At 44.9% G+C, this 26,563-nt stretch overlaps 1 long non-coding RNA gene across 6 annotated transcripts in view; it reads left to right on the forward strand.

Moving 5' to 3' along the window:
• The window catches only part of LOC142468953 (uncharacterized), an 89,908-nt gene that overhangs the window by 28,386 nt on the left and 34,959 nt on the right, over nt 1-26,563 (forward strand). For 4 of the 6 annotated variants that reach the window (XR_012788918.1, XR_012788919.1, XR_012788923.1 and 1 more), the window contains one exon: nt 1,839-1,971. This is a non-coding gene — a long non-coding RNA (uncharacterized LOC142468953). The remainder of the gene's footprint in view (nt 1-1,838; nt 1,972-26,563) is intronic. The other 2 variants (XR_012788920.1, XR_012788924.1) reach the window with 1 other exon arrangement.

Below are 26,563 nucleotides of genomic sequence, written 5' to 3' on the forward strand. Positions count from 1 at the left end.
AAGTCTGAGATCAGAGACACTGTATTGAACCCCAACGCTCTCTAATAGCGAGTCTGAGATCAGATGCATTGTAAGCAACCCCAACCCTCTCTAATAGCACTTCTCCGATAAGATAGATTGTAAATTCTTCCGTTTTTAGTACAATTCTCAAATCTCCTGAAAATAGCAGAGAACCCTTTAGGGATGCTCGGGGAACCCCTGTTGAAAAACACTGATCTAGAGATTGGTGTTGTGATTTAGTCTCCATCTTTACTGAGGATACCGTGTATGATTTTAAAAACCTTGCAGAATGCAATGAACTAAGATAATGGTATTGTTATATGTTAATGCCATGGGACAAAATTAGGGCAATATTTGGTAGACAAAGATTTCATGGTGATTGAAGAGTTGTCAAAATTTGCTATCAACTGCAAATGTTACTTGGAAATTAGCATATATAAAAATCAGTATTGATGCGACAGAGCATATTATTATAAGAAATTATGTCACAGAACTATGATAGACACTTTGTAGAGAGAAGAGCCACCAAATAGATCCATTGGATTGATGTTCTTACATGTTAGGAAAGACTATAACAATTAGTATAGTTACCTTTCGAGAAAAGCAGCTTGGGGACATATAATTACTACTGTACTGTATATACAAATATATCCAGTGTCAATACAACTCTATTTCAAAGGGAACATTTTGCCCCAAAAGTTATACAAACATCACTTTTTTATTTTTGATTCACTACAACCACTACACAGTTTGCTAAGCTCACCCAATACATATTAACCTCAATCTTAATGCCTTCAGTGGGAGTGCTGTTGGGATCTGACCGTATATATAGTGCAAAAGTCACAAATAAAAAGTATATATATATATATCAAATGGAAATATTACTGTATGCTCATTTGCATGTCTTAGATAGGTCTGCAACCCCGCCTTTCACCATTATCACTCAGCACACAGCACTTCCACTGCAGCAAGGGATTCTGGAAAATGACATGCAACTGAGCACACAATGCCACTTTTTGCTTCAAAACCATCTTAACATGGTTCCCTATAGGCTTATGCTTGCTGCATGGCCACAGCTTAGAGCACAGCCAGGGTTAAGATCCATAGCCAGTAAATCCACTCACAGACAGCCGTTTCGACCTTAATGGGTCTCATCAGTGTGGGGTTGGTTACACTGGCTATGCAAAAATGAAGCAATGAGGATGGGTTTTACCATACTTAGTTAAGTTATGGTGGGTAAAAAAAGTGACAAAAACCCTCCACAGCAAAGAATATAGCAAATGGAAATATTACTGTATGCTCGTTTGCATGTCTTAGACAAGTCTGCAACCCTGCCTTTCACCATTATCACCCAGCACACAGCACTTCCACTGCAGCAAGGGATTCTGGGAAATGACATGCAAATGAGCACACAGTGCCACTTTTTGCTTCAAAACCATTTTTAACATGGTTCCCTATAGGCTTAAGCTTGCTGCATGGCCATAGCTTAGAGCACAGCCAGGGTTAAGATGCATAGCCAGTAAACCCACCCACAGGCAGCTGTTTTCGACCTTAATGGGTCTCATCAGTGTGTGCTCATTTGCATGTCATTTCCCAGAATCCCTTGCTGCAGTGGAAGTGCTGTGTGCTGGGTGATAATAGTGAAAGGCGGGGTTGCAGACCTGTCTAAGACATGCAGATGAGTATACAGTAATATTTCCATTTGCTATATGCTTTGCTGTGGAGGTTTTTTGTCACTTTTTTTTCCCCCACCATAACTTAACTAAGTATATATTTATATTTATATATTTATATTTATAATGATGCTGTTAAAAGTCTGTAATGTTTGTTCCCCATAGGAATGAAAGAGGTAAGCTGGGAAAGTGGAGCACATGGATTCAATATGTTGTTGGTGTAAGACTTGCTGTTCGGTGGAAAACATGCAGAGGTGGGCGGACTTCTTTTTTCGCTCTCAAAATATTTAAACTAAAGGTACAATATATACAAAAAGTTAACCATTTTGTGATGCAGCTATTATGCAGCATGTTAAATAGAATTAAGACATTTTAAATACTTATCAATATATGGATTGCAGACTTTTATACAGCACTAAATGAATGATGATGGAGGGGAGGTTCAGCGGTGTGCATTGCTGTTTAAATCAATAGATATTTCAATACCAGATACAAGAGAATAAATCTCCTGGCAGTGGGAAACTATCAAAATATATGCAGAAGGGAATACAGTCTAGGCGTAGCATCAATCCAGGGAATGACCTAATTGCCAATTACTAGAGTTGAGATGGGATGTGTTGTGAAACATAATGTAAGGTTGCACTGTTTTTCTGTTTATTTTTTATTGAATTAATTGAAATATAGGTCTCTCACTTGCTAAAACTTAAATCCAAAGGCTGAACACTATGGTCATGTACAGGCATACCCCGGTTTAAGGACACTCACTTTAAGTACACTCGAGAGTAAGGACATATCGCCCAATAGGCAAACGGCAGCTCGCGCATGCGCCTGTCAGCACGTCCTGAACAGCAATACCAGCGCCCTACCTGTACCGAAGCTGTGCGCAAGCGGGGAGACTATAGAGCCTGTTACAAATCAGTTATGCACGTATATGACGATTGCAGTACAGAACATGCATCAATAAGTGGAAAAAAGGTAGTGCTTCACTTTAAGTACATTTTCACTTTGCATACATGCTCTGGACCCATTACGTATGTTAATGCGGGGTATGCCTGTATCTATTTTCACCTTCATATACTATGATACCATGTGTCGGAGAGCGGCAGCATTTTTTCTTAAATAAACACCAGCATGTAAAACTGCATTTTATTTTCCTTTGATCCCTGTCTTTCTTTCCCTTCCAATATCTCTTATTTTCTCTTTCTGTTACTAGCTTTCTGGCTCCTATAGAACATATAGTTAAATAAACACTTCCCTTTGCAAATGTAAATGGCCGACACATCTTAATAGAATTTGTATTGCAAACAGTGTAACGACAGGCGTAGTAAAATAAGTACACAATGTACAATGTAACTACATCAGTAAAACTATTCCTAGGACATGACTGCCCCCACTAGTAAGCATGAAAACTAACAGTTCACTGTTTATATACACAGCCACATATCTCACCGTTTAATGAAAGAAATGGAAGGTACATTTTGCTACTAATACTTTTGGAAATGCCATTATTTTAATTTTTTTATTAACCTAAAATAGTTTTCATTATAAACAGGGACCATAGACTCTGCAAACTAATATTTGTTATTGCTTTGGTGGCGGTAGCAAGTTAAGATATATATTGTGATGAACTGAGGGTAGATATTATTCATTTGAGAGACCTTGCATAGGTGAAAGGTGAGCCTTTCAGGTTTACAGTAGCTGTGTGTATTAACCCTAGTCACGTATATACAGTAAGTCACGTGCTCACAGGTGTACTGTTCATGACGGATTGAGGGTAGGTATTATTCATTTGAGGGACCTAGCACGGTGAAGGTTGGATCATCTAGATAGCTGGTTGTATTAACTGTTGTCACATATACAAGTCACATGCTCACAGGTGTGCCGTACATGAGCGTTATATTAAATGAACAGTGGTTATAGGCTATATTTACAGACATATCATAGACCGTTAGAGACATTATATATTATTGGCATATGCAGAACCGCCAACAGAAATTGTTGGTGGTAGGAGAAATATAAGCAGGGCCCCTCCGCTTGGCAAATTGTGAGGAGGGGGGAAGAGAAGATATGAGCACAGGGGGTAGCTATGGGCATGGGCAAGTGGGAGTGCTAAAAAGAGTTAAGGGCATGAGGGATGATAGGAGGTAATGAGCAGGGAGTATAAGGAGGTAATGGACCTAGGGGGGGTAAAGGAGGCATAGGAGAGATTCAGCACAGCCATGTACAGTAAATAGTCTATCTATTGAAACTCCTTAAGAGCCAGGCAAAGAGGGTTACATTATTAAGACTGAGCTCTGCAGTTGCTTCTTCAACCAAGATTGAATGCTCTTTCCTTGATGACAATTGAATCAGATAAAATTCATTAAATTGAATTTGATGCTATTTGTGACTTTGCAAATAAAAAACAACAAAAAAACATGTAGATAAATAGAATGTTTGTGTTTGGAGTAATATTTGCAGAATTTCAATAAACGTTTTGAATGTTTATTGAATGTATTGTATTTAAATGAGACCTTTGTGGATGGGGCTCCCAATTTACACTTAGCCCAGGGCCCCAAAACTTCTTACGGTGGCTCTGTCTGTCACAGCAGCTAGTTGGGGGGTAAGTGCAGGGTAACCTTGCCAGACGGGGCACTGTGGTACAGTACCTAATGGTGGCATTAAGTGGTGAGTGGGCACAGCTGTTTGTACGATGGGCACCTGGAGTCCATTCTCGCAGCTGACGAGTCATCTGAGCAGCTGGGACTGTGCAGTGCTTGTGGTGCTTGCGGGCCATGGTTAAACACCATTGGCCTTACCGGTTGGGGGAGCTCTCTGGTAGGGTTTTTGGCACTTATTGTTTTCTGTTATTGGTATTTAATAAAAGCCAAGGTCGTTGTACCTCCAGACCTTTCGTGTGTCTTTTATTTACTGGTGTGTTTCAAGAAGTCGGGGGAGCAGCATCGACGGCTCTGAAATCGTGAGTATGGTATCATTAGGGTAACTCCTTTTTGGGGATCGTTCCCTGGTTTGATTTTGAGGGGTTACCTTAGTAAACCAATATTTCTGAGTATCACATGAAGCACCTTGTGGCAGGACGGCCTGTAGCGAGGTCAGGGAACAGTCCACACGTGTAGTTTCAGGATAACGAAAACGTTCAGTGGCTTTATTTCTCCACAGCATAACATAACATGTTGGTACACTGTCCCTTTAAACACCAAAACAAATCCTGCTCCACATTGGGAGAACTGACTAACACTCCAGGCCTATCTAGCAGGCTGGCTGGCTAAACCATTTACCAAACCATAAGTGTATATTAAGCAGTCAGGAAAACAAATGAACAATTCTTACTTTGGTTGGAAGAGTTAGTTTGGTGAATCCGTCTGGCTAGCAGCTCACATAGCAGAGTTCTCTTGTCTAAGGCAACCAGCTACTGCCAGTAACAACATCATTTTATGCCTTTCTGGTTATCAGGTGTCAGCTTACATCCTGATTACCTAGCTTCCTCCTGAGTTAACCTTTTGAGTGCTGGATGAAGCACTCAGACATATGTTTCCCAGGCATAACTGATAGGGGTTGACTTCACCCTGTCACATACCTCCCCTGTTTGTGTGTGGCTAGGGTCCCACACGGCTGAAGCCCGACCCTCCACTCCTTCTCTTGACAAAAAAATCGGCATTTCCATGGTCCTTTCCAGGTCTATGCTGTATATCAAAAGAGAAGGCTAGGAGGGCCATATACCACCTGGTCAACCTTGGATTTGTGTCCTTCATGGTGTTTAACCATTTCAAGGGTGCATGGTCAGTGACCAGGGTGAAGTGTACTCCAGTGACATAATGTCTCAAGGACTCAATTGCCCATTTTACAGCGAGACACTCCTTCTCAATGACGGAATACCTCACTTCCCTTGGGAACAGCTTCCGGCTGATGAACAGTATGGGGTGTTCAACACCATCAAATTACTGGGACAGCACTGCTCCCAGTCCTACCTCTGAGGCATCCGTCTGGATGATGAAGGGCTCTTTAAAATCTGGGCTCCGAAGAGCGGGGCCCTCTGACAGGGCACTTTTTTAGCATGTCAAAGGCGTCTTGGCACTCCCAAGACCATATAACTTGGGTCGAGGCACTCTTTTTTGTCAGATCTGTTAGGGGTGCAGAAATTTCGGAAAAATTGGGGATAAACCGCCTGTAATACCCTGCTAACCCCAAAAGGGAGCGGACCTGTGTCTTTGTCTCAATCCTATGGGACACTAAATCAGTCTGCCCTGGCAGCTCAGAAAAAACATCTGGGAACTGGTCACATAATTCTAGTAGGTCTGACCTTTGTTCCGTTGTTAACTGCCCTCCCATGGGAACCTGATGGTCATTGTACGTACTACCCTTTGGAAGCTGTGGACCCAAATCCGTCTCTCCTTCCCGAGGGTGGATGAACAGCGATCTCATCGTTTTCCAGGGTTTTAGGAGGTTTACGTGGTAGATTTGTTTACCCTTCCTGGACCCTGGTTGAGAGATATCATAGTTCACCTCCCCGGTGCGGCGGAGAACTTGAAAAGGACCCTGCCACTTCGCAAGGAGTTTACTCTCTGATGTCGGTAGTAGTAGCATCACTTGGTCCCCAGGTTGGAAGACCCTCAAGCGAGCATTTTGGTTGTACTGCCTCTCTTGACGTTCTTGAGCAGATTTGAGGTTTTCCTTAGCAAACCAACCTATCATGTCTAGGCGATTTCTAAGGTCTATGACATACTGAAGGGTATTCTTGGAGGGGGAGGGCTCCTCCTCCCAGGATTCCTTCAGTAGGTCGAGAATACCCCGAGGTTGGCGTCCATATAGGAGCTCAAACGGGGAGAAGCCTGTGGATGATTGGGGAACTTCTCATACTGCAAACAACAGGAAAGGGAGAAGTTCATCCCAAGCTTGCTTTTCAGTGTCCACAAACTTCCTAAGCATGGTTTTTAAAGTACGGTTAAACCTCTCTACCAATCCATCAGTCTGAGGATGGTAGACTGAGGTCCGGACGGATTTTACCTCCAATAACTTCAGGACATCCTGCCTTAACTTTGCCATGAAATTTGTTCCCTGGTCAGTTAACATTACTTGGGGAAGTCCTACCCTAGAGAACAGTTCTAACAGCCTGTGAGCAACCTGTTTAGCAGTGGCTGATCTCAGAGGGAAGGCCTCAGGATATCTGGTGGCATAATCTACAACAACGAGTATAAATTTATGTCCCTTCGCAGAGGGTTCTAAAGGTCCGACCAGATCTACCCCAATTCTCTCGAATGGGATGGCTACCAAGGGCAGAGGGACCAAGGGAGCCGGCTTCTGTCCTTTTTGGCTAGTTAACTGGCATTCAGGACATGTCTCACATAGTTTCATGATGTCACCATGTATGCCTGGCCAGTAAAACCAGGACGAGATGCGGTCCGTGGTCTTATCTCTGCCCAAATGACCACCCCATGGGAGAGTATGGGCTAGGGTGAACACTGTTTTAATCAACCCTTTAGGGATTAGAATCTGTCGAATGACCTCCCCTGTTTGTGTAACCTTATTCACACGATATAGGATGTCATTCAACAGTTCAAAATGTGGAAACACTCTTACACCTTGTTCATCCATTATCTTGTTGTTGACCTGTACCACCTTCTCATATTGTCTAGCCAGAGCTGGGTCTTCCCTCTGCCTCCGACGGAAGTCAGGAAGACCCAGGCCTGGCAAAATTCCCGTATCTATCTGTTCCCCACCCTAGTCATCTCCGACCATGACCTGCAGTCCTTTGGGCTGACTAATGTTACCAAGAGTCTCAGCCTTTCTTAACCAGTCCTCTTTTTCCGCACGTCTCTGTTTACGTGTCTTTGGGACATGGTGTCTACGGGGGAAAATCTCTGGGGAAAAAGGAAACAAATCTCCGGGCTTCTCCGGTACCAGAGAAGTAGGCTCCGTAGGAGTAGGGGCCAACAATGTTTCGAAGCAGGGCCAGTCTCGGCCAAGTAGAACAGGAGCAGGTAGCCAGGGAGCAACTCCCACTAGTAGGCTAGCCTCTTGATCCTTGATACGCAGTAGAATGTTCGCCGTCGGGTATCTCTTTGTATCCCCATGGATACACTCGATATTCCAAGGAGAGTCATAGGATAGTCTGTTGCTTGGAATTAGGCCCTCTAGGATCAGGGTTTTTCCAGATCCCGAGTCCAGCATGGCTTTTACTATTTTCCCCTCCAGAGATGCTGGGACTAACCACGGATTGTGGTCCCCTCGGAGAGAAGCTGTGGCAGTGGTTCTGCCATATGAACAGTCCATCTCATCATCTCCTGAGTCCACAAACTCGGTCATCAGCGGAAGCTCTCGACGGGGTTCGGTGTTTGGACTTCTCCGCTGTTGGATGGGATGTATCCTCCCTTCTGGTCTCTGTATGGAGGCGTGGGTTCAGATCCCACTTCTGACACCACCTGTGGCAGGACGGCCTGTAGCCGAGGTCAGGGAACAGTCCACACGTATAGTTTCAGGATAACGAAAACATTCAGTGGCTTTATTTCTCCACAGCATAACATGTGGGTACACTGTCCCTTTAAACACCAAAACAAATCCTGCTCCACATTGGGAGAACTGACTAACACTCCAGGCCTATCTAGCAGGCTGGCTGGCTAAACCATTTACCAAACCATAAGTGTATATTAAGCAGTCAGGAAAACAAATTAACAATTCTTACTTTGGTTGGAAGAGTTAGTTTGGTGAATCCGTCTGGCTAGCAGCTCACATAGCAGAGTTCTCTTGTCGAAGGCAGCCAGCTACTGCCAGTAAAAACATCATTTTATACCTTTCTGGTTATCAGGTGTCAGCTTACATCCTGATTACCTAGCTTCCTCCTGAGTTAACCTTCTGAGTGCTGGATGAAGCACTCAGACATATGTTTCCCAGGCATAACTGATAAGGGTTGACTTCACCCTGTCACACACCTTCACTGCACTGAACTCTACGTGCTGTAGGTGTCACTTTAAGTTTATGAAAAGCTTGCAATTATGTGGGTAACTCCAAAGATTAAGAAGGGGAGTTCCTCCTGCTCCAACTTTATCTAGGGAAATGATCTTGTTTACATTTCTTTGGTGTTGGGAGAGGGGGTTAAAGTGACAAAAGCTCCCTGACACTATTTTATTTCTATGAATATGTAACCCCTCCTTGCCAGGCTCCCAAAGGAGGGTCACATAAGTGTTTTTATTTATGTACAGGTGTTCAGCATCTTTGGTTACCTTTCTCAGGGTGTTGGCATCTGTGCAGGCTGGTTGATTTTTGCTAAGCATTGTTGATAAGAAAGTGCACCAGGAACGCTATCTGACAGTTACATTATTTACAATCTTACATACATACTTCTTCCCTGGGTGCACAGGCAGCATCCCAGGGAGGCACATGGCTCGTCTCCAATACAATCACGGATAATTGGCAATCCCTTGCACTTGTACATGAGGCTTACCCTCATTCAAGGATCCATATCCGGTCACCCTGTGCAGCACTTTCCTAGTCCCTACTTTGGCTGTCAGTGTGCTGCTGGGACCTGTCTTTGGGAAATCACTTGTAATTTGCTTGGGGCCCTCTAACATGGGTGTCACGCACATCCCCTTGGGAGGTTAGGACACTCCTCACCCTATCGTATGTGACCCTGTCTGGATAAGGGGCACATTCCCTAACTGAAAAAACAATAAACGTTCCTGAACACGTAGTTGCACACTTAAACTAGACTCTATATACAATTTGTGACCATAATGTGTTGCCATGGTTGAAGAGGACACCGGTGACAAAGTTCTTGTAGCCTGTGCACGTAAACAGCTTCTCTTCAAGTACTCGCTTTACTTCTTCAAACCACTGCTTTTCCATCATGTGCCTTGCTTCCTCAACCCTGCAGCGGACTTCTAGCTCAATCTCAGCTTTTCATTTCAGCAACTCTTCTTCTACCCGCTTGGCAACGAGTTCTTCCGCGCGTTATGCGATCTCTTCTTCTCTGTCAGTAGTGTGACCATCTGTAACTGGGTGGGGGGTCTTACCTTCTCGGAAGTGACCCTCCTCTAGCAGCATCACGTTGTTATGGTAACCCGTTGAATCACACCGCAACATCATATAACGTAATGTCATGACGCTGCAGGAGGAGGACGTCTCTTTAAGGAATCGCTGGCCGGTAAGTGCAATCCACCCCTGACATGAGCCTTAGGGGAAGGAGCCTATGACTCTGGCCAGTAAGGGTTAACAGGGTGGGTGGTTTTGGGAGGGGCTAGCCCTGGTAAGAGTGACAATGGGTGGAGCCTGGTGCTGAAAGGGAGGAGTATTAAGGGAGCTTAGGGGACAGAAGCTTACCCCTTTACTTTTGGCTCAAAGTTGTTTTCCTCTCTTGTTTGTGTATGAGTACGGGTTAGCTTGTGTTGGGTATTGCATTTATGTTTTTAAAAAACCACAACAGAAACAAGGGGCATGCAAAGATTGGTATTTGGCCTGCCCAGAATAGTAGAGCAGGGATTGATGGTTTCTGGGTTGTCCCAGCAACAATATGTGCCACAGCTGTGGCTGGGGGTTAGTCAGGATGGAGATGTTTTGCCAGTCAGGCCAGCATGGCCTAGGTTAAAACTCAGAGGGATCTGAGCCTACGGGTTAAAGATCGGAGATGGAGAAAAGCTCTGGGTTTTGGGTGGGTTGGCTGGCCTGAAGGGTTCTCCCCCCTCTCTGGTTTGTTCTACAGTTTCGGGTTATGATGTGTTGCTACTGGCTAGGTCGGCAGTTGGCAATCATGTAGGAGCCACGGTATCCATAGGCTCGGTTTGGTTCGGCCTGGCCAGGCAAGCACCTTATGATTGTGTTTAACGGTGTATATCGATAAAATCTGTGGACTTGTTCCGCAAAAATCCAGGTCATGTGTCATTTTTGGGTACGAAGGGAATGGGATCAAGTAAAAGGGGATGTATGGTCCGGAGTCAAGAAAAATAGATTCTCTATTTCTATACAGCACATTATAGGATTGCCAGGTGGCTTCTCCAAAAATACTGAACACAATGTTGAAAGGTGTGACGCGCTACACACACCTCTCACCTCTCCATGCTGTTTCCTCCTCTCCTAAGCTCCCGACACCTCCTCCTGATTGGCTGCATTACCCAGCAGCGGCCAATAAGGAGGGAGGAAGCTGCCCAGCCCCCCAGCAAAATCCCTGCTCTCTCACTGCTATGGGAAATCTTGAGGCCCCCCAAGACGGTCAGGTCACTATGTCCAGAGAGGTAATACCGGAGACAAATACAGTACATGTCCAGTATTACCTTGAATTTTTGAAGTGAAACTTCTTTAGCGGCACCTACCTTATCAGCAAAATTCCCTGGGTGTGAATGCAGTTGATTGATGCGGAAGTCAGTGGTGACGAGAGTGATGTCATTGCTGGCCATCAGTGTTGCCAGCTGCCAGCAGGAGTCACCAGAGAGGAGGGCAGCGAGAGGAGGAAGGCAGCGACACACACACAGTGAGCCGCCAAACACCCTCCGCCAAGTGAGCCCTCCCGCCACCCCCTCCCCCTTGAGCCACCTCCCCCCCAGAGAGCCGTCGAGCATACCCCCCTCAGTGAGCTATCGAGCACGCAGTGAGCCGCCGAGCTCCCCACAGTGAGCCGTCGAGCACACAGTGATCCGGCAAGCACCCTCTCCCAGTGAGCCGCTGAGCAAGTCCTCCTGCCACTCCCTGAGCATCCGAGTACCCCCTCCCACCGCCCCGTGAGCCACCGAGCACCCCATCCCGCCCCCTGTGAGCTGCCGAGCACACACCCACTGTGAGCCACCGCCGAACGCCCCCGTGTCCCTTTACCTCCACCGGAGGGCTGGCTCCAACAGAAGGCACCAGCAGCAGGACACAGCCGGGGGAGAGAGTGGGGGCTGCTCCGGGCGGGGTGTTCAGACAGACTCCTCCCTCCCCATGTCTCCGTACCTTCGCACCTCCACCGGGGGGTGGGGGGCTACTCTGGGGGTGGGGAGAGTCAGGAGAGATGAGGGCAGGACCCTGAGAATAACACACACACGCATACAGAGACACACACACACACACTGACTGACTGACACACACACACACTGACTGACACACACACACACACACACACACACTGACTGACACACACACACACAAGGAATTCAGTTACTATAAATATAGAAGTGCAAATAGCTAAAACACGTGTTCTATGTCAAACTTCTTTGCGATTTGGCACTGAAATTGTGTTTTGATTAGTAATTAAAAACATCACCATTACAAATACAATTGTGACGTTCAGGGGATTCCTTCCCCTCCATGTGTCCCTGGCGCTCCGCTCCTTCCTACCTCTCTTGTCCCTTCCTTGCCTCCCCCTGCTATTCTCCCTTCCTCCTCCCGCATCTGTCCCTCTGCGGCAGCCTCTGATGCTCTCCCGGCGTCTGCGCGCGCTCCCCGCAAGACACACGCGCCTTCTCGGTCTCCCGCTCCCCGTTGCGGTGCTCCCCGCTAACGGCCCCCCTCGGCTCCCGTTCCGGTCCCCTTACCTCCTGCAGTCTCTCCTCCTGTCCTTCCTCCACCCTCGGCAGGTGCCCCCGCGGCGCTCCGCGCACCTCATGACGCAGCCTGTGCACGCGCACTCTAACCTTACAGAGGGCGCGCGCACACGCTCCTCTTGTAGGCTTTCCCAGACCCCTGGCTCCTCCTCTCATGCTCTACAGGCTATCTCCCTCACTGGCTCACCTGTCTCCTCCTCTTCTCCTCACCTATCCCTGCTGTCTCCCACTTCACCCTCTGCTCCTCCTCTCTCTCCCATTGTTGTTCCCTCCTTTATTACCTCTGTCTGTCCTCTCTCTCATTGCTCTGCATAGTTCTTTGTAACCTCTGTGTGTGCAGTCCTATGCTTGGCTCACCTGTGTTTTCCAGCTTCTGTTCCTGCGCCTGCTTACCTCTGGATTTCCCTGGCTTGACCTCTGCTTGTACTGGATTACCCTGCTCTCTACTGCCCTTGAACCCTGCTTATGGACATGACTTTCCTGACTTCTGTGATCCCTGGACTCTGGCACACAGACATCACTACTCTGAACCCCAAAGGCGTTGCAAGTACAGTATAACTAACCATCTTTCTACAGGCCTGGCAACGCCATACCACACTCCGGGCACGCCCTCACTGCTGTGGGTGCGTGGTAAAACCCTTCCCACCTCAGTACTGGGGACTGGCCAGGTCTGCGGGCATACAGCCGTTACAACAATTTATGTGACAAAACAGTGACAAAAGACAAAGAAGTTTCCCTTAAAATGTGTGTGATCAGCACACAATTTTTTATTTTTTTTACTGGACAGTGTGTCCAAATACAGGACAGTCTGGTTTAATACTGGACACCTGGTAACTCTATGATTTTAAAGAGTTTTTCCCCAATGTTTAATATATGTAAAAAAAATTATTGTATTATTTTCAGTCAGACATAGAACTATTACTTTTTAAGAATCTTTGTCTCCTGTATAAAAGTTATGCTAATTATTATTTTATTTTACAGTTTGCGTTTAGTTTACTATAAAATCAAATGTAATTATAGCCATTGCTGGTCCAGCTATCTTTCTGCCCTCCTATCACGTAAGTTCTGACAGCTACAGACAGTTACAGGCTATCCTGTGGGGTTTACCCCCCCCCCCCCCCCTCACGCAGCCTCCCTGAGTGGCAAGAGAGGTGGTGTCATGTGGTCTGTGTTGCAGCCAATCCTGGTGCAGACCCTGTGCTCTCCCCTTTTGCATTAGGGAGGATGTCTTTCAAATTATTAGTCAGTGTGTGTGCCTTCCTACCTGGGGAAGGGAGAGGAGCTCAGCCCCTCCTCGGGCTGAGGGAACCAAGATCTGTGCATAGCACATGGCCACATCATTACCTGCTGGCCAGCACCATCCAAGGGCCTGAAACCCATTCTCCACTATATGCAACACTGTTATACCATCCGCAGTGGCTGCATCAAATAAAGACCCCTTCTATATACTTCTGGCTAAGTCGCAGTCTATTGGAGAGAAGTATAGGAGAAAAAAGAACTGTCCTGGTAGGGTTTGCCTGCAGCTCTGCTGTAGCCTGCTATAACTAGAGGCGCTGTCACCGAACAAAAAGAACCTGAGGATTACCTAAAGCCTGTCCTGTTCCCCACAACATCGCGGAAGCTCATCTCTCCTGGACCCTCACAGGTAACCAGCACCACACGTACCTGTAGGCTAGGCAAAATCTCCCCAGCTAGAACAGAATACATTCAGATGCCACCCGAGATAAGATGGTAAACTATACCGGACGGAAAACCGGATAAGGGGCATTCTCCTTATTTTATATTTCCTTTATCCGGTTTTCCCACAACATGACAGAACAGAGTAAAAACGAAGAGCCTCGTCTAAACAAATATGATAACTAAAAGAAAGAATGGGAGTCACGAGCTATGATACAAGGTTTTGAGTTAAAAATATTAGATCAAGACCAGTTATAAGTTCGAAAAAATAAAATAAAATGGGTATCGCAAATATATATTGAACTATGTAACATTATATGATAACCTATGTACATGTAAATACAATATGCTTCAATGTAATATTTTGAAATGTATCTGTAAACACCCTAATAACAAGATACAGTAAGTCCTCGTTTTACGACGCTTCGTTTTACGATGAATGGCTTATCTGACGCTGTCCAATGCATCCCTATGGCCGGTTTTACGACGCCAAAATGGCTTATCCGACGCTCTTACGACGCTTTGCAAAGTTGCAACATTATGTCAATCAGAAAGCTGCAGTCAGGGAAATCATCCAGATCAGTCTGTGTGAAGGTTTAGAGGCGTGTTTATGCCTTTAAACATGTCTAACAGTTTTATTATACAGTTCTGGATTGAATAAATAGACTCTTTACATCATAATGTATGTGTGTGCAGCATAATCTAATTGCTTGAGTAAAATATTTTGTATATTTTAGCATTAAAAATGCCTTCAGGAACGGAACGTTTGATTTAAACTGGGTTCCTATGGGAAAATGTGACTCGCTTTACAACGCTTCGCTATCCGACGCCATTTTGAGTAACACATTGTGTCGGATAACCGAGGACTGCCTGTACTTTAAAAGATATAGCCAATGCAGTTCTGCAGAACAGCACAAGAGGGCAGTATGAGTGCACTACATTTTCTAATTCAGAGACTGTCATACAGATTTCTAGTTTAGAGACTGTCATACAGATTTCTAGTTCAGAGACTGTCATACAGATTTCTAGTTTAGAGACTGTCATACAGATTTCTAGTTCAGAGACTGTCATACAGATTTCTAGTTCAGAGACTGTCATACAGATTTCTAGTTCAGAAACTGTCATACAGATTTCTAGTTCAGAGACTGTCATACAGATTTTTATGGGGGCATGGCGTTGCAGGGGCCCCGCGCTCTTCCCCCCCAAGGCATTAAATTAAATGCTGGATAATCGCGTGAGGCCTCTGCAATGCTATAATTACCTTGTCTCTGCCGGCATCAGGACCCGTGTCCATGGCAACATCACACACGTCAAATGACGTCACGGGTCACATGACCCCGCGGCGGCGAGGTGGGGGGGTGGGCGCACTACCGGAGGTTCTGGTCCATCATAACAAGATCTATTTAGTCACCTAAAAGTAGACAAGTAATACTGATAAACACTTTGCAGAATAATGTCCATTAAATGTTTATTTTATTTCCGAAAGCCACATTCTAAAGGATTACACACGGGGTATCCTCTATTCTTTATCTCACTCTTTTTTTTTTATATATATATATAATTTAGCTGTATGATCAAATAAATATTTTTAATATATAGAAAATAAAATATACATAGAAATAAAATGTCATACAGAGTTTAGTCGTATGGGCTTGATGGGTAACTCATAGTTTGTAATTTAGTTTTATTTAGCAAAACTGTAGCAAAAAGGTCTAATATTTTGTGAGTGCAACATGTTTACTTCTTTTCTTGCATAGATTTTCCTTACTTTCTCTTTTTTTTTTTTAATCACCCGCTTCATTGTAAAACACCCTTTTATATTTCCTGTTTTGAAGAAATATAGTTTGCAGGGAAATTACGTGTATAAGTTCACATAACATAAATATAGTAATATTATATTATATTTTCAGTGTGACGTGCCAACTTATTCCACAGCACAATATATAGGGTGTGAAAAGTTAGTGTTAATAATATACACTGGAGCAGTAGGTAAGGCCCTGTTCAGGGTCTCTCCTTTCTTTATACTATACTATGGACTATATTGTTACAGGGAAATGTCTCCTTAAGGCAGCGGTGCGCAAAGTGGGGGGCGCGAGATTTTTATGGGGGCGTGGCATTGCAGGGGCCCCGCGCTCTTCCCCCACCAAGGCATTAAATGAAATGCTGGATGATCGCGTGAGGACTTTGCAACACTATACTTACCTTGTCACTGCCGGCGTCAGCACTCGTGTCCATGGCAACATCACACACGTCCAATGACGTCACGGGTCACATGACCCCGCGGTGGGGGGGTGGGCGCACTGCCGGAGGTGAAATTTGCGCGCCCCTGACTTAAGGCATGGGATAAGTGCACATTATGACGTCATCAGTTTGTTGCAACTCTTATTTTTCTAAAATGACCAATAAGGCCCAAAAACCTGGTACAGTACATTAAAAGTGCTCATGACCTGACAAGATATCTTCGTCAAGTGCCAAGCCAGAACGGGGATGTTAGTGCAGTTATTTTCACACTGAAGTGCCTGTTTGTCTAGTATCATGTGTTATGGAAAGCTCACTCACCCTCTGCATAAAGTAATTGCAACGTTTTATCATTGTTACTGGAGTACTATTGAAAAGCAACCCCCCTAAAAAAGCTAAAAAACACTAGATCTGGAGTTCCCAACTCTAGCCCTCAAGAACCCCCAACAAGTCAGGTTTTAACGATCTCCCTGCCTGACCCCAGGTGGTTCAGGGGAAATGACTGAGCCACTGATTGAGCCACCTGTCCTCAAGTAGAGATCCCCTTAATATCTGACCTTGGGGGGTTCTTAAGGACCTGAGCTATCACTGCCCTATATCAGCGCACATCCAACACCACTTCATTACTAACCCGTTGTTACTACTTATATCATGCTGCATAAATCCTGCATAAATCCTGCACATCTCTAACTATTTTCAAATATTTCATTTAAATTGGGATTTTAGTAACATCATTTGGCCGAAGTATAATAAGCTTGCCAAAGACGTCAAAGTGACCCCAGATTAGGCATGTACTAACTTTTTCTTTTTTTAACCATGTCCTATGAGTTTAATTCCTCCTGCCTTTCTCTTTAGTTTTCTTGGAGGAAGACTATAGGTTCTACTGTATGTACTAAGTGTTGCAAACTGATTTTTTTTTGGTGTTTCTTATGCCATTTTGTCTTGACTTTCTTTTCTCTTCAGTGCCTCTTTCCTGAACTTTTTTTTTTTTTTTCATTTTTTTTTTAAATATAGAATTATCTGAAAAAATCTACAGATAGCAGCACTGTTGTGACCTGTATGTGCTATGCACAAATTGTAATTTGTTGAATTTTATTTCCATACTGTTTGTTCTTTTTTAAAAGTTCAAAAGAACGTAACAAGTTTAAACAGAGAGAAATCTCCTGCCCTCCTTACGTTATCCCAATTCCAAGCTTTAAAAGCATTATTATTTAGTCCAGCATTTAGCTCTTTAAATGTCAAAGTTTACGCCATCTTTACAGAGGCCATGAGCAAAGATTGCAGGAAGCTATGAAATCAATTTATAGTTATAGAAGTTTTTCAAATATGGTGCTAAAGTCTCTGCAAACATTTTATAATAAAGATGGGGCAATCCATCCAGTCGCAGAGATTTTTCAACCTTCAGCTTTTTCATAGCCTTCAGGATTTCAATATCTCTAAAGGGACTTTCTAGCCTATCTAACTGGGAGCCAATTTGTGTAAGGCAATATATTGCAGATATTGTATTACTTTCTCTAAATCTAAATAAGACTTCTTCTTCTCTTCCTGCGTATGAATATTATAACGTTTTGAGTGAAATTCTTTAAACCGATCACAACATTGGGGAAAATCATATAGAACGGAAACAGTATTTGAGTATATTGCCCTTGGGCTCTCTACTTGTTTATAAACCAAGTGGATGAACAGGGGGGGGGCGGGGTTGCTGACAGCTTGTTCTGCGCAGGGGGTGGGCTCACCTGCTTCCTGCATTTCTCCCAGCAGAGCAAGGGGCCAACTTCCAGTTTGCCCTGGCACTGCTCCCCATGATTGTGGCCCTGATTGCCATTTTGTTTTTAAAATGTTAAGCATGTTGGCTACCATCCGGTCAGCTTTATGACCTTTTTCATAACATTTTAGTTTTGTCATGTATGTAAGTATGTATGTATGTCTTTATTAGGGCCATTAATCTACATAGCGCTTCACAGTAGTAATACACGTGACAATCATATAAATAACAAATAATACAAATAACAGATCATGGGAATAAGTGCTTCAGACATAAAAGTAACATTTAGGAAGAGGAGACCCTGCTCCGGGGAGCTTACAATCTAATTGGTGGGGAGAACGTACAGAGACAGTAGGAGGGCATTCAGGTAAGTGCGTCTGCAAGGGACCAAGATTTATGTATGAGGTGTATAGTATTAGCCACGGTGCTACTCATTATGCTTCTTTAAGCAAGTGTGTCTTAAGGTGGGTCTTAAAGGTGGATAGAGAGGGTGCTAGTCGGGTATTGAGGGGAAGGGCATTTCAGAGGTGCGGGGCAGAAAGTGAGAAAGGTTTAAGACGGGAGAGAGCTTTAGATACAAAGGGGGTAGAGAGAAGACATCCTTGAGCAGAACGCAAGAGTCGGAATGGTGCATAGCGAGAAATTAGGGCTGAGATGTAAGGAGGAGCAGAAGAGTGTAAAGCTTTAAAAGTGAGGAGGAGAATTGAGTGCGAGATGCGTGATTTGATAGGAAGCCAAGAGAGGGATTTCAGTAGGGGAGACGCTGAGACAGATTTCAGAAATAGTAGAGTGATTCTGGCAGCAGCGTTTAGGATAGATTGTAGGGGAGACAGGTGAGAGACAGGAAGGCCGGACAGCAGGAGGTTACAGTAATCGAGGCGGGAGAGAATGAGGGCCTGAGTCAAAGTTTTAGCAGTCGAGCAAGGAAAGGGTGTATCTTTGTTATATTGCGGAGGAAAAACCGACAGGTTTCAGATATGTTTTGAATGTGAGGGGCCAATGTGAGAGAGGAGTTCAGTGTGACCCCTAGGCAGCGTGCTTGAACTTCATTCACTCTTAATTATTGTATGTCTCGATGGTACATTTATATTCTTCCACGCCGCGGCTATACTGTAGAGCAACGGGCTGGTGTAAGAACAATAGAGATCATTTTTCTCATCGTATTAGACATCTCTTCAAAAGGCTTTGCTAATAAATACGTTAGTGGGTCTAGAGGGATTCTCGTATCTGTAATTTCCTGTAGCATATTCTGGATCTTTGTCCAAAACTTTTGAATCTGTGGACATGACCACCATATATGTACCACTTCTCTTCTCAGGCCACATCCTCTCCAGCATTAATCTGATGTGCCTGGGGAGATCTGGCTAAGACTACTCGGGATTAGGTACCATTGAAAAAACATTTTGTATATATTTTTTCTTTCGTTATCGTGCAAATTGAAGTTTTAGCTGCCGATTCCCAGATATCCTCCCAGGTTTCCCTATCTATTTCTACATTGAGATCTTCAGCCCATTTCAACATAAAATAATTATGATTCAACAATATGAGTTGTTGCCAGAATTAATTCCCCATATATTCTCGAGATCAACCCCTTTTGATACACACCTTTTTCACAAAATCATTCAAATTTTGTTAAATTAGGAAATTTCTCTTTCTGTGAAAATTTCAACAAGTAAATGTCTAATTTGAAGAAAACTAAAAATTGGCATATCATGTGATTGATATTTTTTTTGTATCTCCTTAAATGTCATTGGTTTCCCTTCTACTATCAAGTCATTTACCATTGTAATATTTAGCTCTCTGAATTGTTTGAATGTATTTTTTTCGCATCCTGGTTTAAATTCAGGATTATTAAATAGGGATTATTAAATTAAAAAATTTTAATTAAAAATATTCATTGTTTTAAGCATGACAGGATGCTTCTTTTTTACAGACCGCTTCTAAATGTTGCAGTTTGTTAGTCAGATCTTTCATCTCCTTAAAACAAATGCTCTTATGATGAGCAACAATACTGATAAATTCTCTTCTTATAACGGCCTCATGTGCTTCCTATAATATACTAGGGTTAATATTAAAACCATGTAAAGTAGCGCCACACTAATAATGTGAATATGTAAAATAATATTATTTATTTATTTATAAAATATTTTACCAGGAAGTAATACATTGAGAGTTACCTCTCGTTTTCAAGTATGTCCTGGGCACAGAGTTAAGACAAATAATACATGGTTACAAATACAGTTACATAAATGAACAGGGTATACATTATATACAAGACATTGCATGCACAGTTAAAGAAAATATATGTTATGGGCGTATGTAACAGTTACAGACCAGATTAAAATGTGAGACAGCCTTAGATTTGAAAGAATTTAAACTGGTGGTGGATGTGAGAGTCTCTGGTAGGTTGTTCCAGTTTTGGGGTGCACGGTAAGAGAAGGAGGAACAGCCGGATACTTTGTTGAGCCTTGGGACCATGAACAGTCTTTTGGAGTCAGATCTCAGATGATAGGTGCTGCATGTGGTAGGGGTGAGGAGCTTGATCAGGTAGCTGGGTAGCTTCCCCATAAAAAATTTAAAGGCAAGACAGGAAAGGTGAACTTTGCGACTAGACTCTAGTGATGACCAATCTAGTTCTTTGAGCATTTCGCAGTGATGTGTGTTGTAGTTGCATTGGAGAACAAAACGACAAATTGAATTGTAGATGGTGTCAAGTTTGCTAAGGTGGGTTTGAGGTGCCGTGCCATATACTATGTCTCCATAGTCAATAATTGGCATTAGCATCTGCTGTGCGATACGCTTTCTGACCAGGAGACTTAGGGAGGATTTGTTCCTGTAAAGTACCCCTAGTTTGGCATAGGTCTTGGTTGTCAGGGTATCAATGTGCATCCCGAATGTTAAGTGGGAGTCAAACCATAAGCCCAGATATTTAAATCTGGTAACAGGAGTTAGGCTGGTGAAAGTGTTGGTTCTAATATGGAGCTCAGTTGCTGGAAGCTTTAAGAATTTAGTCTTGGTCCCAAATACCATTGTTACAGTCTTGTCAGTGTTTAAAAACAGTTTGTTTTGGGAAATCCAGTTTTCGAGTCTGAAAAAGTCAGTATGTGTTGAAGGTCAGAGAGGCTATGGCTGTGTGCATATAGGATTGTGTCATCTGCATACATGTGTAATGAGGCTTCCTTACAAGCTGTGGGAAGATCATTAATGAACAATGAGAAGAGTAGGGGCCACAGAACAGAGCCTTGCGGGACACCACAGGTGATATCCAGGGGGTTGGAGTTAGAGCCTAAGATGGACACATGTTGGGATCTTCCTGATAGGTAGGACTGAAACCAGTTTAAAGCATGCTTCCCTATTCCAGAGCTCTGGAGTTTGTTAAGCAGGTGTAAGGAATCGGGGGCCACGTCCCTTGCAGCGTGACCCCTCCTTACCCACTACCAGTACTGCAGTGGCTGCTGCCCCTGCCCCCCGTCGCTACCCATGCCGCCGCCCAGTGCATACCTTGAACTCTGCCGTCGCCATCTTGGATTCTGGCACTGGTGTTACAGACCCTCAGCTGGGCTCTACTATTTCCTGGTCTCTCAGCCACTCACGAGCAGCTCCTCGACACGCCTCCGCCATGCCCCTCGTCCGGATTGGTCACTGTCGCTTTAAATATCCGGCTGTGACTTCACTTCCTTGCTCTGCATAGCTCCTTGCTTCCTGTGTAGCCTGGAAACTGTGTCGTGCTCCTGTTTGTCTTTTCTCCTACAGATTTGAACCGGCTTGTCTGACTTACCCCTCTGGCTCCCGACTTCAGCTTACCCATCACGATTCTTACCTCTCAGACCCTTGGACACGGAAACGGATTTAAACTACGGAACTCTCTATACTCCTGAACTCGGCAAGTACAACGACTATTCTAAATCTTAACCCAGGCCTGGCCACGCTACAACCACATCCCGGACCCACTCCCTCTGCTGTCGGTGTGTATATTCAACATCCCACCTCAGTACAGGGGACTGGCCTGGTCTATGGGCTGCACAGCGTGACATTATGCAGAGCCTAACAGAAATGACTGAGGTGGACCAACTAATCAGGGGACTTGCGCAATGCATTGGTACTTTGGGAACTCAGATCACAAGCCTGGTACAACAGCTTTCCCAGCTTTCACTACAGCCTATTCCGGCCCCAGCCGCGCAGGGTGGCGACCGGCCATCAGAACTCAGGATTCCTACGCCTAAAGCATATGCGGGTGACCCTCTAGCCTGTCGTGGTTTTTTGAATCAATGTGAAATACAATTTGAGATTTCTCCCAGCCTGTTCCCCACCGGACGCACCAAGGTAGCCTATGTTTACTCTCTTTTAACAGGGGACGCCTTGGCGTGGGCCTCTCCCATCTGGGAGTTGCGTGCGGAAACCACCCAGGATTACCAGCTCTTCCGCCAAGAATTCCAGCAGGTATTTGATATTCCCGCCCGCAGTGATACTGCCGCTGCTTCTCTTGTTCAATTGTCTCAAGGTCGTAGGTCCGTAGCCAAATATGCATTGGAATTCCGGACTGTCGCGGCGGAGACGCATTGGAACCAAGAAGCCCTTATTGCTGTGTTTTGGCAAGGTTTGTCCGACTCTGTAAAGGATGAACTTGCAGTTCAGCCCAGGCCCCAGGAATTGGAGGAATTGATCGCACAATGCATACGAGTGGATCAGCGCCTTCAACAGCGCCGTCATGAACGCCAGCGTCCCAGAATTTTCTCTTCTGACCCTATTCTCCCCAGATCCTTCCCAGCTATTCGTCCTGTTCTAGACACTGTGGAACCCATGCAGATTGCCAGTCAAGAGTTCCGTAATACCGACAGGACTGCCGATAGAACTCCTGACCGGACTGCCGAAAGGGCTCGTCGCCGGAATGAGGGCCTTTGCTACTATTGTGGATCTCCTGAACATACGGTACGTTTTTGTCCATTAAGGCCCAAAGAACAAACACGATCAATGGGGCAAGAGGGACTCATTTTGGGGTCAATATCTTCTCACCCTATCTCTAAAGAGGAACTCCCTAAGAGAATTATGCTTCCAGTCTCGCTTGAGGGTCCGAATTTTCGCGTAACCACAGCCGCTTTTCTTGATTCAGGATCCGGTGGTAACTTTGTGGATCAAGATTTTGCTACTCTTAACAAGATTCCGCTCATCGCTAAGAAATCACCGATTGGCCTCGAGGCTATTGATGGTCGCCCTTTGCAACCTGCCTTCATCACGTTAGAGACTCTTCCTCTCACCCTTTCTGCCGGTACTCATACCGAAATCATATCCTTTGACGTGATGCACTCTCCTGCCGTTCCAGTTATCCTAGGATTACCCTGGCTACAGCAGCACAACCCACGCATTGATTGGAGGGATGGCAAGACAATTCAGTGGGAGCCAGAGTCAGACGCCTCACCATTGCCGGTCATTTCTCCTACCACAGTCCTCGCGGGAGTGGAAACGCCCCCGGCTAATGATTCCGGTCTTCCTGAAGCATATGCGGATTTCATCGACGTGTTTAGCAAGACACAATCGGAGGTTATACCTCCTCACAGACCTTATGATTGCCCCATTAATCTGGTTCCCGGCGCTGTTCTTCCAAAATGTAAGTCCCACCCCTTGTCTCTCCCTGAAACTAAAGCCATGGCAGCATACATCAAAGAAAACCTTGAAAAAGGATTCATCCGTAATTCTTCGTCCCCCGCTGGTGCCGGTTTCTTTTTTGTCAAAAAGAAAGATATATCCCTGAGACCATGCATTGATTACCGAGGGCTCAATCTCATCACAGTCAAGAATCGATACCCCCTTCCGCTGATCTCCGAACTTTTTGATAGGCTTCAAGGGGCAAAGATTTTTTCCAAGCTAGACCTCCGAGGAGCTTACAATCTTGTTCGCATCCGAGAAGGCGATGAATGGAAGACTGCCTTCAATACCAGAAGCGGCCACTACGAGTATCTTGTAATGCCCTTCGGCTTATGCAATGCTCCTGCTGTTTTTCAGGATTTCATGAATGATGTCTTCCGTGATGTTCTCAATTCTTTTGTAATCGTCTATCTGGACGATATCCTAATTTTTTCTAAAAATCTTCAAGATCATGTCCAGCATACCAGGCTTGTTCTCGCTCGCCTTCGTGTCAATAATCTCTACGCTAAGCTCGAGAAATGTCTTTTTCATCAAACCTCTACTGCCTTCTTAGGCTATATAATTTCTGATAAAGGATTTTCAATGGACCCTGAAACACTTAAGGCTGTTTTGGATTGGCCTCAGCCCAACTCTCTCAAAGCCATCCAGCGTTTTTTGGGCTTCTCCAATTACTATAGGAAATTCATCTGAAATTTTTCCACCACTGTGGCTCCCATTACGGCCCTTACCAAGAAGGGAGCTGACCCGTCTGTATGGCCTCCGCAGGCCGTCTCGTCCTTCGAAACCCTGAAACAAGCTTTCGTCTCGGCACCCATCCTGCGACATCCCGATGTTAGTCTTCCTTTTACTTTAGAAGTTGATGCGTCTGATTGTGGTGCAGGCGCCATCCTGTCCCAGAGATTCTTCCCTCAAGATAAGCTTCATCCATGCGGTTTTTTTTCAAAGAAGTTTTCGCCCGCTGAAAAAAACTATGATGTTGGCAATAGAGAGCTCTTGGCTATCAAGATGGCCTTACAGGAATGGCGTATTTCAAACAATCCAGGAGGAGCAAAATATAGGGAATTTCCCTATATTTTGCTCCTCCTGGATTGTTTGAAATACATCTTTCTACTTGGAACCCTGGAAACAGGTTCTACCAGAGGGTTTGAGCGGGGTTTATTATTTGAGCACTAATATCAATTTTTATTGCACTTGCACGTATGCACGTATCACTATTGTATGTATTTAAGTTGTTAGCGCCTTATATTCACTTATTCACAACTTACAGGAATGGCGACATCTCCTGGAAGGTTCCCGCGAACCTATTTCTATATTGACCGACCATAAAAACCTTCTGTATATCGAAAATGCACGTCGTCTGGGGTCTCGTCAAGCTCGCTGGGCACTATTTTTCTCAAGATTTAATTATACTCTGTCCTATATTCCTGGTTCTAAAAACACAAAAGCTGATGCCTTGTCCCGACAATTTTCTCCGGAGGAAAGATCCGAAGAAACCCCTGAAACTATCGTACCCTCTAAGTTTATAATTTCCGCCAACTCATTTGACATTCTCGAAAAGATCATTGAAGCTCAAACACAAATTCCGAGTGGTCTAGAGGTACCGGAGGGAACTCTTTATGCCGCACCCAGGTTTCATCAAAAGATATTAGAAAGGGGTCACTCTGTCCGTTCAGCCGGCCATCCCGGTTTCAAAAGAACTTTGGATCTTATCAAACGTACTTTTTGGTGGCCTAATATGGCAAAGATGGTTCATGAATTTACTAGTGCTTGTCCAGTATGCGCACAAAACAAGACTCTTCATCAAAGACCCTCAGGCTTGCTCATGCCCTTGCCAGTACCCGAACGTCCATGGTCACATATTTCAATGGATTTCATTGTGGATCTACCCCCTTCCAGAGGGATGAATACCATTTTGGTCATCGTTGACCGTTTTTCAAAACAGGCCCACTTTGTTCCACTCAAAGGACTTCCCTCCTCGCCCACCCTAGCTGATATCTTCACCAAGGAGGTGTTTCGCATCCATGGGATACCTACATCCATAGTCTCGGACCGAGGCACACAATTTATATCGAAATTTTGGCGGGCTTTCTCCAAGAGGCTTGGCATGGCGCTATCCTTCTCATCAGGCTATCACCCCCAAACTAATGGGCAAACAGAAAGACTTAGTCAAACGCTGGAACAATACCTGCGGTGTTTTATTTCCGATTCCCAGGATAATTGGGTTGACCTGCTACCTTGGGCAGAATTTGCAGCCAATTCACTTCGTAATGAATCCACGCATGAAACCCCGTTCTTCGTGAATTATGGTTTCCACCCAAGTCGACTGCCAATCTCAAACATTCCGATAGGAGTGCCGGCGGCTGATGAACGGGTAACTACTCTTCAGAAGTCATGGATCAAGATTCAGTCCGCGCTTCTTAGCGCCGCTCAGAAATTCAAGTCTCAGGCAGACCACCGTCGTCAACAGGCCCCTAATTACAAGCCAGGGGACCGAGTTTGGCTTTCGTCTAAAAATATCAAGTTGAAGTCTCCAACCCCGAAATTAGCACCTCGATTCTTAGGGCCTTTTCGATCCAGGAACAAATCAATCCTGTGGCATTTCGTCTGCAACTTCCGTCTTCCATGAGGATTCCAAACGTATTCCATGTTTCCCTGCTCAAGCCATTCGTCCAGAGCAAACGGTTCCCTGCTAAGACCCAAAGACCCAAACCAGTCACGGTCCAAGGACAACCTGAATTCGAAATCCAGACAATCATGGATTCTCGTGTATCCAGAGGAAAGATACAATTCCTTGTTCACTGGAAGGGTTATGGTCCAGAGGAACGCTCTTGGGTACCCAAGGAGGACATCCATGCTCCAGTTCTCTTGGACCGCTTCCACAAGAAATTTCCGCAGAAGCCTTGGATGGATCGTCCTGAGGTCGATCCTGAAGGGGGGGGTACTGTAAGGAATCGGGGGCCACGTCCCTTGCGGCGTGACCCCTCCTTACCCACTACCAGTACTGCAGCGGCTGCTGCCCCTGCCCCCCGTCGCTACCCATGCCGCCGCCCAGTGCATACCTT

The sequence above is a fragment of the Ascaphus truei genome, chromosome 1 (genome assembly GCF_040206685.1).
Source record: "Ascaphus truei isolate aAscTru1 chromosome 1, aAscTru1.hap1, whole genome shotgun sequence".
NCBI classification, from domain to species: domain Eukaryota; kingdom Metazoa; phylum Chordata; class Amphibia; order Anura; family Ascaphidae; genus Ascaphus; species Ascaphus truei.